Here is a 13266-nt window from a genome sequence, read left to right as displayed (position 1 = left end):
TAACAAGTGTAGCGAGAATTAGCGTAGGTAGGCAAGGGTGACTCGAGCAGAGCGTCATAATTTATAACGTTTAAGACAAAGGGCATTTTACCGTGTTCGGATCGTGAGTCAAGTCGTTCAAGTAACGAATTCAAAGGCCGAAAAGCGGAGCCCGTTTCATGTACACAAAGTAATTTAGAAATCGCGTCGGCAATTCCGATCGTTATTGTTTGCATATAGTGGGAATCATTCAAAACCGTGTCAGTGAAGTAGCAAACGAACTGAAATAGTAATTTTACAATAAAGGTACCGTTCAACAACGTAAATTTACGCAGGCAGGCTAGCATTTCTCTTTTCATTCTTTTTGTTTAATGTCCGGTGAGAATACGATAACAAAAGACAAAGTTGTTTGGTAATTTAGTTTTCCATCCGTAACGTAAAACACTATACATGATTGGTATATTTAAAGTAAAATCTGGATACCTGCATTTGTTTTATGCGTTGTTTTGAATTTGGTGCTAAAAGAAAATACCCGCCATTTTGGATTCCTCCCGCCGTGTTCGCGCGGTTGTTTTGAATTTGTTTGAAATAGAGGACTGGCCATTTTGGTGTTCCTTCGCCAGAGGTTGTTTTGAAATTTAGGCCTAACGGGATTTTTCCGCCATCTTAAGACCTTGTTATTGTCATCCGCTGTTGTGACCAGACTCTGCCCGAGCCACTCTTGGGGTCATTTTTTTTTTTTCCTTTCAGAAAGTTAACCCACCTCGCAATATCTTAGCTAGAAAAAAAAAAAAAGATAATTTAGGCAGGGAAAGATAGGCCTTAGTTAGGAGTACCATAACAAGTTCTTATACAAATACCTGCTATAAAAATCATATAAAGAGAATTTAAAATTTTACGATAAACTTTTTGTGACGTCGGCTCCCAGGAAAATTAAGATAATAAAGTAATCCCTAAGGAAGCCAAGACGACGCAGCTATCTGATTTTATTAAGATCCATGCCATTGTGCATTTATAAAATCTTTTTATATGTTCTCAAGCAGCAAGAAATTAGCTGATTGAAAATCTCTCTCTCTCTCTCTCTCTCTCTCTCTCTCTCTCTCTCTCTCTCTCTCTTCAAGTAAGCATTCCTAACCTAAGTGTACGTGACCCTCTTCAAAGAAAGAACGGCCGACACTAGGCTAATTAATTGAATACAATAAACCAAATAAAAGAAACACCTCTGTCCCACAATAGATGAGGACAAGTTAAGAGTAATTATGATACAGTGATAAACTGTCGGTCACGAGTGAGGCCTGCTATCCAGACCGAAGCAAACAGTAGTTTTCACCCTCTGAAAGAAGAAGGGGCCAGCACTGGGTTGGGTACTGGGACCAGCCACTCACGAGGATCTTTAAAAAAAAAAAAAAAAAAATCCAAATTCACTTTATTCCACAGTGCCAATAATTTGCAGCACTGTCATCACTTGAATAGCTTACTTCTCTCTCTCTCTCTCTCTCTCTCTCTCTCTTTTACCTTCCCTTTCTCTCTCATTCGATTGTTGCACTCTGCAGGGGGTGTAGAGTGCCTTTCCTCCCATATAGCCTAGTTGGACTCCAGTAGAGGGGCCCTAGGAACACATTGGCACCATAAGTGCCATCCAGAAAAATAAATAAAACAAAACCAAAGGGAACACAGAAGAGAAAGTTCTTCTGGGACCTAACCTGCACCAGTGCCTAGGGATATTGAGTGCCACCAGTGTGACCTGTACATGGCACACCCAAACTACAGTGCCACCTTTTGAAAGGGTGCCACGTCATTATTGAAGAGACACTTCCTCGCTGCCCAGCACGCCCACTCGACCCGGTTAGACGCCCTTCCCCACCAGAACCATGGCAGCAGAGCATTATAAAACTTTCCTGGGGCTGGGGACGGCAGGTCTCACCGGCTCGGAACTTACCACCTGGGTTAAGGAGCAAGTGGACGACTTGGCCAAGCGGGAGAAGGAAGAAAGACTCGAGCAGAGGAAGTAGCCGAGCAGAGAAGTATGAAGAAGAACGAAGGGTGTATGAAGCCGAGCAAAGGCAATATGAAGAGGAAAGAGAAGAAAGAAGAAGACGGCATGAGTTAGCCTGCAAGGAGAAAGAGCTCGAGCTGGAAAGAGCCAAAATGGAGAATGCCGAAGCTATGGCTCGCCATCAAGCCTCCAGTCCTACACCTGCTGCATCAAATGCTCCAATTTCGAGCATCAATTCCCTAGTCCCCAAGTGGACTGAGGACGAGCCAGAAGCATGGCTGGAGGAGATCGAGGCTCTTTTCGATAACTACAGCACCACGGAGACGGAGAGAGCCTTAATACTAGCCAAGCATATGGAGGAAAAGCTAAGGCAGCGCTTCGCTCACTGGAGAAGAGCCAGAGAGGCAACATGGCGGAAGTTCGTAGAGTCATTACCAAGGCCTACACGAGATAACCCCAGAAAAATGGAGACAACGGTTCCGAGGTCTTGCCAAGGAAGTCGGCTGGTCTTGGACGGAATGGGCATGTCACAAAACCCAGTCCGGTATGCGCTGGTTCGACTCCTTGGCCTGCACGACGTTTGAGGATCTCTTCAATCGGACCATGCTAGAAGACCTTTTCCAATGTGTGCCAGGGCCCCTTGCGGTATATCTTAACGATAAACAGCCCTCCACACTTATGGAAGCTTGTCGCATGGCTGATTCGTGGGAAACTTTCAATCAGTCGCATAGCACCTCTCAGAAGCGAATCATCCCTCCGGCCTACCTCTCGAACTCCACTCGCCCGAAGAATGGACTGCCTAGCAAGACCCTGTGCAACTATTGCAGAAGGGGGCCACGCTGAAGCTGAATGCCGATACAAACTCGGCACTAATAAGCAGCCTAACCCTACCAGCCAGAACTCCGCTCCCGATTCATCCGCTCAGCCCTCTCCTCCAACAGTTACTGCAGGCCACCGACCCCATCCAAAAGGCCCGTGCAAATCCTGTGGGGCTGCTAGCCACTGCAATGCTGGATCTCCGGCCTGTCCACATCATGTCCCCACCACCAAATTTGTCAACCTAATCAGCACTTCATTTTCTGCTGCTGGTCCGCACCGGATCCTTTTACCCCGAGAGACTGGAAACCCAGTTCATCTCGGTGGCCCCTCTTCAGAGCACTAGCCTGCCAGTGACCCTTCTGGTCACAGTAGACACTGCGGCAGATATTAGCCTGATCACCAGGGCCCAAGTGCCAGCCGGTGCTGTGGTTGTGAAGAAACGCGGTGGGAAATGAAGTGGATAGAGGGCCACACCATCACCGTTCCCACGGTCCAACTCCAGGTTATGACACCTTGGGGCGATACCCCACCGCCTTGGCGTGGTGGGTGGAATTCGGCCCGGAGTGGCCTTCTTGTTGGGTCGGGATCTTCTCTGCGGAAGCCCGTCACCAACGCCACTCCGCAGCCACGTTACCTCCTCCACGGAGGCCCCATCTAACACTGTCAATAATGCCAAACCTCCACCTTCCGCCCACCAAAGTGGTCCTTGGAAGGGCACAACCCAAACTATTCCAGGCCTAGCCCTCTCCAATCGCGAAGGGCTGGCCCACCAAGAGGTCCTCCCCCTCCGCGAAGAGAGATTCAGGAGGAGCAGTACCGCTGCAGGACGTGCAAGCGGGCAGACCACTCCACAAATTGGGAGGGCTGCCCAAACAAGCAACGCCCAGCGGACGCCCCGAACAAAAACTCTAGGAGAGGCTACGATCTCCGCTGGGGCAGGAATCTCTGCCACAGCCAAACCCAAGTCGTCCGCGAGGTATTGCACCTCGGACCCCTTGTCAGGCATGCCTGACCCTCAACTGCTGCCAGTGCCACTTGCGAGCACTGAGCAGTGCCAGACTCCGTCCGCCACGGACGTTGAGCTACCAGTGGAAAAGGCCCCATGCCGGGTCTAAATCATGAGGCGAATCCTCCTCCGGGAGATTTAGGATTCCCCATGCAGTTGATCATTGCGACTGGAGAGCCTCCAGCACCCGAACCTTCTTCTTTGCAAGATTCTTCTTTGCAAAATTTGACTCAGGGGATGAACCCTGGAGGATCGAAATGGTACCCCTTCCTTGGAAGACCAGGAACTGGCATCCTCGGACGCAGAAGTCGAGATCGCTCTCGCTCCGGTTGTCGCAGCAGCCGGAGTAGGAGTCCTCCGCAGCTTTGCAGTTGCCCCTGACTTCGCGCCCGCTAGCCCTTCTGGCCTGTCCCCGAGTCGGTGCTCTCATCACCTGCTAGGCCAGCTACTGATAGGCCTTGGAGGAACCCGAAGAAGAAGAAGAAGGGGCGGAAGAGAGCCCAGTAGTTGCCGAGCTATAAGCTCATCCTGGCACTAGTGCCCTCTCGGCACAGTGCCCTAACATCTAAGAGTGATCCTGGCCCCTTGCCCAGAGAAGGTAGCCAGTGTGATCTCTTCCTTTTATTGGTACCTAGCCTAGGCCGCCTTAAAAGTATGGTACATCAATTTAGTAGCCTTGTTCTTTCCACTTACCACCGAGCCGCAGTAATCATGTAAGTAGCATAACTAATTTCAGTAATCTTAACTATTGTGAAACGAGCCACGATGCTCGTGACACGCATGGCCTAAGACCTCAGTGAGGCAACCCTCATGAATTAACTATTAAATTTTAATTGTATTAAACATAAACCATGTTGTAATTTAGTTAGAATATTAACTCTTATGTTGGTGCTACGGTCAGGTTAGGATAGGTTAAGCTAGGGAATATCATAGAATGTACCACTAGGCTAGGTCTAAAACACATCATGATTGTAGGAGGTAGCCTATAATAACCGTGAGCACCTTCTAGTACTATTAGAATTAGGTTAAGTAGTGATTATAGCTCATATCCTATCTAGGGTTAGGTAGTTCTGTAGCTAGGTAGGCTAACCAGGACTAATCTGCTCAGGGGAAGGAGAGTAACCTACGAGAGGCTAACAGCTTGTTTAGTATAGACCTTCACGCCCGAAAAGGGAGTGAAGGCCCTCTTAAAAGGGGAGTTTTATTTTATAAATATTTACGCTGTTCGCCCTCGTAACATTTAGGGATAGAAATATCAGCCTGACTGAGACCGGGAAAAGACGTTGTCGATATAGGAGCGTCTTCAGTTCAAACCTTAACGTCCGTTGGAGAACGGATAGGTAAGTTAGGCCTTCCACCCTATAGGAAAATTTCCCTATCAGCCTTAAAAATAGGTGGTCCTAAGGTCCTTTTTCCTTTCTACCTGTCTCTTGGCGAATGTTTTGAAAACAAGAACGTGGACACCTGGTGTGACTGTAGGCCTGACCTAGGCCGGTCAGGCACTACAGAGAGAAACCAGCCGCCGTCTCGGGCAGACGTCTGGAAGGTGGCCCTGTCCCCTTTCTTTTCTATTATCCTATTAGTGAAGTGAAGAAGCAATTGCGAAGACCCCCGGCGGTGTTGGCGACAACGTTCGTCCTAAGGTAAAGTCGCTTTTGTTCAAAACTTCGCCCATTCTTTTATCTTTTTTCTGTATTTCGCATTTCTTTTGTTTCCTCCTTCATCCCCCACTTACTGTATATGTGTTTACGAAGTCTAGATTAAGCCTAATTATTATATTGTTAGCTTCAACCCCGTTATTCCAGTAAAATACCTAGGATTTAGGGTAAGCAAAATCAGGTTAAATCTCGATGCTTTTGTATGCCTCGCGTCCGAATGTTTGGAAGAACCGTTGCGTTTAAAATCAAATTCATCTCAAATATTCTTTGTTAAGGTTAATAACCCTTAACTGGCGACCTTTGGCTAATTAACGACTGTCTTTGAGGTTAACTTTTGGCTTCAAGTGGCAGGTTACGTGTAATCTTGGTTTGCAGGGCCGTGAAAACTACGTAAATTGAATAATACATGATCAACCAAGACCCTCACACATAACAATATATATATATATATATATATATATATATATATATATATATATATATATATATATATATATATATATATATATATATATATATACAGTATATATACAGTATATATACAGTATATATATATAATGGAGAGAGAGAGAGAGAGAGAGAGAGAGAGAGAGAGAGAGAGAGAGAGAGAGAGCGAGCGAGCGCAGCAATGTAACAAGTGACTTGTATTTTTATTGTTTGTTGCAAAGACAAGTAAACTTCACCTAAACTTCTGTAAGTCTTTTAAATCTGTTTTAATCCCTGGCCTTCAGAAAACGCCGTGCAGCCCTCTTTGTTATCCTCATAGACCGTTTGTAATCACAAAGACTTTGAAATAATTGATTAGTTGTCCTGTCAGAGAATTAATTTTTATTTGATCAGGAATTAATCTACAAATTTTTTGCCTTTATTTATTGTCTGGGCATTCTGAGAACTTGATTGAGTCTTCTCTTTGCAGTTACCTTCATATGTAACAACTTGTTTTCTCTGAAGTCCAGGGTCACTCTCTCGTCCACCTAGTTTTTTTTTTTTTTGGCTTTCAGCAGGGCTATTTTTATTTCTCTCAACAACTCCGCCGCCTTATCCATCCTGCATTACTACACGATTCCTCAGCCTCTCAGGCTTAAATCCCTGTATCTTGTTTCTCCAATCTATCAGCTTGTTTTCCACCTATTCTGAACTTAAAATATCAAGCTCCTTCCGTACCATTTTCTCTTTCTCACAAGTATATTTCCAAAATCTCTCCATTCTTATGTACTCCAAGAACTCAGTATCTGCCCTCATTATCAACTCAAGATTTCACCTATCTTCGCATTTCAGTCACCCAGCAAAGCCACTCTTTCATGGTCTCCAAACACAGCAAGAAACAGATTTAAAATTTATGAAAACCAGTCTCTCTAGCTTTTCTCTTTTATTTTCCTGGCCCATAACAATAAGACTCATCTTTTCCTCCGTCACGCTCAATCTTACTCATACAGTTCTTGAATAAATGCATATTTGTTCATTGAACAGTCCCCAGAGTCGTCCAGATGCCACAAGCTCCAAATCTTCGCTGGGTCCACTCCTTTCCACCTACTATAAACTTCTTTTCATCTGCACCACTAAAACAGCACTTTCAAAGCCCAAAGAGGCATATAATATAAGGTCGTACTCGCATGTATATATACAGGTATATGTATACATACATACATACATATGTATATATGTGTGTGTATATATATACAGTATATATGAATGAATTTTATCACATTACCCTGTGGTTTAATGCGCGTCACCGTTAGTCCTGAGTTCTTGTCTCCCGTGGTTCGAGCCCACGAGACGACCCTTCGGTTAACATATATAAAAATATATTATTTCCGAGGTAGAGCGAATTGGATGTTAAAGGACATTTGTAGCTTAATGCATATATATATATATATATATATATATATATATATATATATATATATATATATATATATACACACACACACACACATGCGTGAGTGTGTGTGTGTGTGTATTTTTGTGCCTGTAAGTCTACTATTTCATTTCACTTCATCTACGCCTGTATGTATGTACATGTTTAGTATTGGTATGTACTGTAGGTATTAAGGTCTTTATCTACGTCGAATTAGGGAACCAATTGTTATACACTTTTGTATCCCTCTGTGTATAAAGCGGTACCTTTATCTTGAAGAGTCCCAGTTTCAACCAGGGGAGTTTTGTTCTCCAGTAGATCCTGATTTGTTGTACTGCTTTCTTTGTGCTGGTTTACTGTTATCCTTAAACCCACGGATGCCTTAGCTGTCTTGAAGAGAAATGGCTGTTTTCTCACTGCCTATATATATTTGGCTTTCGCGCATAAGTGACAGTTGTTTGGCGTTATTTAGCATTCTGTTTACCGATTCCCCTCTCTTTATCTCTCTCCTTTGAATGATAGTAAAAGGAAATAAATGATCACTGCCACACGCATTTTAACTTCTAAATCTTGGATGCAGGCTCTCACACTTGCCAGTTCATACACCTTCACAGAAGGCTCATCAGAAGTGAGTCGAAATCCTCTACAGAAGCTGCACTATTCATTGTTATCTTGCAAGCACTTTGTCTCACGCACGTGTGGGAGTGTGGATAAGCACGTGTGTTTCTATGTTCGTGCAACTGATTTATAATGTTACAAAGCAAACAATACATCTGAATTAGATGTAATACTCAAGTTTAGGAAGTCTTGTGAAAATTTCCTTACTTCTTACATACATTAGATTTTACCTCGGGTTACTATCCTTAACAAAAAGTTGGTGATATACAATTTAGTTTTGTTAACATAATAGCATGTTTTAGACATTGACGCCTGACACAAATATTACCGAGCACGCTTGTCGACGCAAAAATGTATTTAGAATAATTATCTGTAGAAGAAAGAATGATTAGAGAGAGCACTCCGTACTCCTGCCCAAAATACATTCTAACATAAACGTGTGATGGAATTTAGCCATCGAATTGAATTGTCTAATCTAATCAAGTAGAGTGGCTTCCAATCGTGATATATTTGGTCGGGAAAAGCTCCTTATAGTGAAGTTTCTTCATGCATGGAAGACCACGTTGGACTGAATTGAGCTGTTTGTACGACTCTCGTATATTTTGGAGATTTACGATTTGCTCTGAGTAACACGTGTATGAGAGGATTGTTTGTAACATTAAAATCTGAAATGGAAATAATATAATTTTTGTGTTTTTTACCAAGATGATAGTTGGTAAAGAAAATAATGTGTCTAGTTTTTATACATAAATCTTTGTAGCTACATGTATCAAAACTCCTCTACGTCTGTTACTTATTTATGATAAATCGAAATATTGATGACTTCAGTGGAAGATATTTAACTGCACAAGAACGAAACGAAACAGCGTAGAAAATGAACCTCCTCAACGAAAATGGTAAGGGATTGTGGCGGCCATCCTTCCTGCGAGAAAGAAAAAGAAAAAAATGGACCAGACGCTGGTTTATCTCACTTTACGGTACATTAATTTTAAAAGAGTGAGCGTTTAAAGAAAATTGCCAACACTCCATACCACCAGAGACTGTTTCTGCTCCTCCATATTCCCTCTACAGTTGTGGCTTTCCATTCCTTTGTTCGTTTCCGAAGCTTCGCTGATTTAGTATGTGCTCTCTCTTTCTCTCTGCCCTCTCTATGTCTGTTCTGTTGTCAGTCACTTGATATTTTAGGCTGTCATACGTCTTGTCCAAAATCAAGAGATAACCAATTTCCACCGTGAAAAATTCATACATTTGCAGAGTAAAATCGAAGAGGAAAAATCAGACTTACTCTTTATATAGTATTGTTTGGGGTCCAAGAGTATCAGCTACTTTACATATCCGGAACGATTGCTTTCCTAATAAAAAAGCCAACCATGTACAGTAAAATTCTCTCTCTCTCTCTCTCTCTCTCTCTCTCTCTCTCTCTCTCTCTCTCTCTCTCTCTCTCTCTCTCTCCTACCGAGTTACAGTTCCTTCAATCGAGACCTTGCAACAGCATCGTTGAAATACATCGTTCTTTTATACCCTCCTCCAAAATCGACCACAAACTCAGTGTTATGATAATGCGACAAATGCATGTTGTCCTGACATTATCTACCCAGTCTTTCCTATTCCCGATCCTTCAAATGCAACCTCTCAGTTTCCCTTTCATATTTACCTACACACAACTCTCTCTGTTCTTCCCGTTCTTTCTCTCTTCACTCGCGTCTTTTCTTCCAGCCTTTTCTCTTCCGACACAGCCATTTGTTGCTTTCTCGCTCGCGCTGCATTTCGAAAGCATCCACGGATCTGCTTCGCCTTTCACCGTGCTCATATTGGTTATCGGCTTGCGGCTTTGGTGTTTTCTTTTCTTCTTCTTTTTTTCTTGCCGTTATGAAAATGCTTTGGTGGGATTGTGGGCGTTCCAGTTTTGATGTATTGTTTCCCCCACAAAAAATGCGTATTGTAATGTTGAAGAAACCATTATACTGAAAAATGACAATACATAACGGTCAGTTCGTAATGAAGCCCTTGTCTTATTAAATTAAAATATTCAGCCCTTTCAAGATTTCTTTTTGAAGGGTCTCACTGAGATCTTTACAGAGAAATGAAAGAAGGTAGATTTCGTTGATTGTATCAGTCTTTAAAAAAAAAGATTAATGTATTCGATTATGTGAAACATTTTCCCATTAACATTTCACAAGCGCTCACGGTAAAAACATGAATTACCTGATTGCTCACTTCTGGTGAACGTAGTTGCAATAGAATCATTTTGGCTTTGAATGCATAGCTCTCTCATTTTTATTCTGACCTGCCTCTTCGAATGTTTATCTAATGTGTTTCCCTTCTGCATCCGGATGTTTGTTATTTTAGTCTTCCTCCTTAAACAAATGGCTAACAGTTGAAATCGTGCTTGTTGAATGTTTACCTTCGTTTGCGAAACAGCCTACCTTGTTGTTAATGTAAGCAGGACTAGACTTCATTAGCCTTATCTTAAGTACGCCCCTTCGCTCTTCATGAGCCCGTTAGAGGAAAGTCCATTGATGCCTGAAGTTCATTGCCGTGATAGCACCAAGCAAGCTACGGGAGTTCATTGCCGTGATAGCACCAAACTACGAAAGTTCATTGCCGTGATAGCACTAAACTACGAAATTTCATTGCCGTGATAGCACCAAACTACGAAAGTTCATTGCCGTGATAGCACCAAGCTACGGAAGTTCATTGCCGTGATAGCACCAAGCTATGGAAGTTCATTGCCGTGATAGCACCAAACTACCAAAGTTCATTGCCGTGATAGCATCAAACTACCAAAGTTCATTGCCGTGATAGCACCAAGCTATGGAAGTTCATTGCCGTGATAGCACCAAACTACGGAAGTTCATTGCCGTGATAGCACAAACTACGAAAGTTCATTGCCGTGATAGCACCAAACTACGAGAGTTCATTGCCGTGATAGCACCAAGCTACGGAAGTTTATTGCCGTGATAGCACCAAGCTATGGAAGTTCATTACCGTGATAGCACCAAACTACGAAAGTTCATTGCCGTGATAGCACCAAACTACGAAAGTTCATTGCCGTGATAGCACCAAACTAAGGAAGTTCATTGCCGTGATAGCACCAAACTACGGAAGTTCATTGCCGTGATGGCATCAAACTACGGAAGTTCATTGCCCTGATAGCACCATCAAGCTACCGAAGTTCATTGCCGTGATGGCACCACCAAGCTACCGAAGTTCATTGCCGTGATGGCAGTACCAAGCTACCGAAGTTCATTGCCGTGATGGCACCACCAAGCTACCGAAGTTCATTGCTGTGATGGCACCACCAAGCTACCGAAGTTCATTGCCGTGATAGCACCACCAAACTACCGAAGTTCATTGCCGTGATAGCACCAAACTACGGAACGGTACCGGCAGAGGTTCATCTAGTAAAAAAAAAGGGCTCATTTTGATCGTATCTCTCTTTACGTGTTGCTGAGTCAAGAAGAGATTTGATTCTTCAGTGACTGATGTTGTCACGCACACATTGTCTCTTTATTATCTTGACTGAATCAAAGGACATGAGATTAATAATGATTTTCTAAAAAAAAAAAAATATGCTTTGGAGAGAGAGAGAGAGAGAGAGAGAGAGAGAGAGAGAGAGAAAGAGGTAGTGGATACAATTTTTTTCCAATTGTAAAAATACTCTTTAGTGCAAAAGTATTTATAAACCTTTCAGACTGGACAGTCAGGAAATTCCAATTTGATTTCTTTTGATGTTGTATGGAAAGTTATGTTATAAGATTGTCTACCTTGATTTTTGATGTTACAGACAGCCACCATTTCCTTACAGTGTGAAAGGTTGGAAAAGACAACTTTTGTGTTAGCAGAATAAAAAAAGAAATATTTCTGAAATTGTTATATTCTACGTCGGTGCTTTGTGTCCGATAGTATAAAAGACCGCTTTAATATGCCGGGGTCGTGGTTGAAAAATGGTTTATTTTGCTCTGATCCTCTCGCTTTGTGCAAGGAAAATAACGATCTGACTTTTCGCAACGTTACAAAAAGCCCTGTGTCCCTCGATTCTTGGTCTCGGGTGCGATTTCATCAGTGTCAGGGAACGCTTGTAAATTTCTCTTGCAAAAATAACTCCGACTTCAATGTTTGTGCTTTATCCAAAGCATATTTGCGTTTATCTGCTTCTGATTTATGTTTGTGCCCTTTGATATATTTCTGCTATCATGGTGTCAGACCCTTGAAAGGGTTTTCTTGGTGGATGTGCATGCCTTATGTATATACGAGTATATATGTTATATATACATATATATATATATATATATATATATATATATATATATATATATATATATATATATGTATATATATATACATACTTATTTCATGCATATATATGTACCTGTTTTCCGTAATTGTAAGTGGATAATTGTGAAAGGACTTGGAATTAGGAACAGAAAAGATAAATAGGTATGAATGAAGAGAACCAGGCCATGGAAAGAAAAACCTTTTGGAACTGAAAGCAAATATGAGCTAGATCGAATTCAAAGAGAAAAGATGAAAGAGTCATTAAAAAGACTTACTTTTTTTTTAGTTAATATGAGAGGTAGTTGAACAGGCTTAATCGAATAAACCTCTAAAGTATGCAGAGTGCATTCTTGACACGTAACTGTACAAAGACTTGCATGGTACTCTTATAAAAAAATAATACGTGACTTACAGATTTCAGGTATGGGATACCAAACAGCTTTAAAGTAATTCACAACACTTATTATTATTGAAAAGTGTCATGTTAAAAAATGCTCTCTCTCTGAGAGTCGTTCTCTCTCTCTCTCTCTCTCTCTCTTTTAATGTCATCCCAACATAAAATTAGACAGTGTCTGTCTTTTAATTTCTCTACTTCTTCGTAAACTTCCTTCCCTACCACCATACTTGTGTCAGGACGATTCCCTTTAGCTATTTCTACTCTCACGACCCTGAATAAAGATACCTTGGCATGAGTTCGAAGCGGTAAAAATAGTCTTGACTCTCGTTATGATACTCTACAGTTAATTCCCATGGAGCCATCTGGAGTCGGCGCCTTTAAAAGTGAGGTTTATTACAAGTAGGTTATTGTCCCGCCTCTCCCTTAGATTACTGAGTACTAGAGTATGTGTATATGTGTGTGTGTGTGTGGCTGTGTATGTACAATATAAAGCTATTTACTTACATTCCGAAGCATCTGTGCGTTATGATAATTGTGTTTACGAGGGCCTGTTTACCTAAATGGAAAGTACTTTGAGTATGCTGCAAGTCCCAGCACAAGTTGGAGTGGGCTCGTTATATATTAGGAATTATGACCTTCATATAACGAAGAAGAAAG

This window comes from Macrobrachium rosenbergii, chromosome 27, assembly GCF_040412425.1.
Source record: "Macrobrachium rosenbergii isolate ZJJX-2024 chromosome 27, ASM4041242v1, whole genome shotgun sequence".
Lineage (NCBI taxonomy): Eukaryota > Metazoa > Arthropoda > Malacostraca > Decapoda > Palaemonidae > Macrobrachium > Macrobrachium rosenbergii.
The sequence above is the reverse complement of the archived record's forward strand: the minus strand, read 5'-3'. Positions refer to the sequence as shown.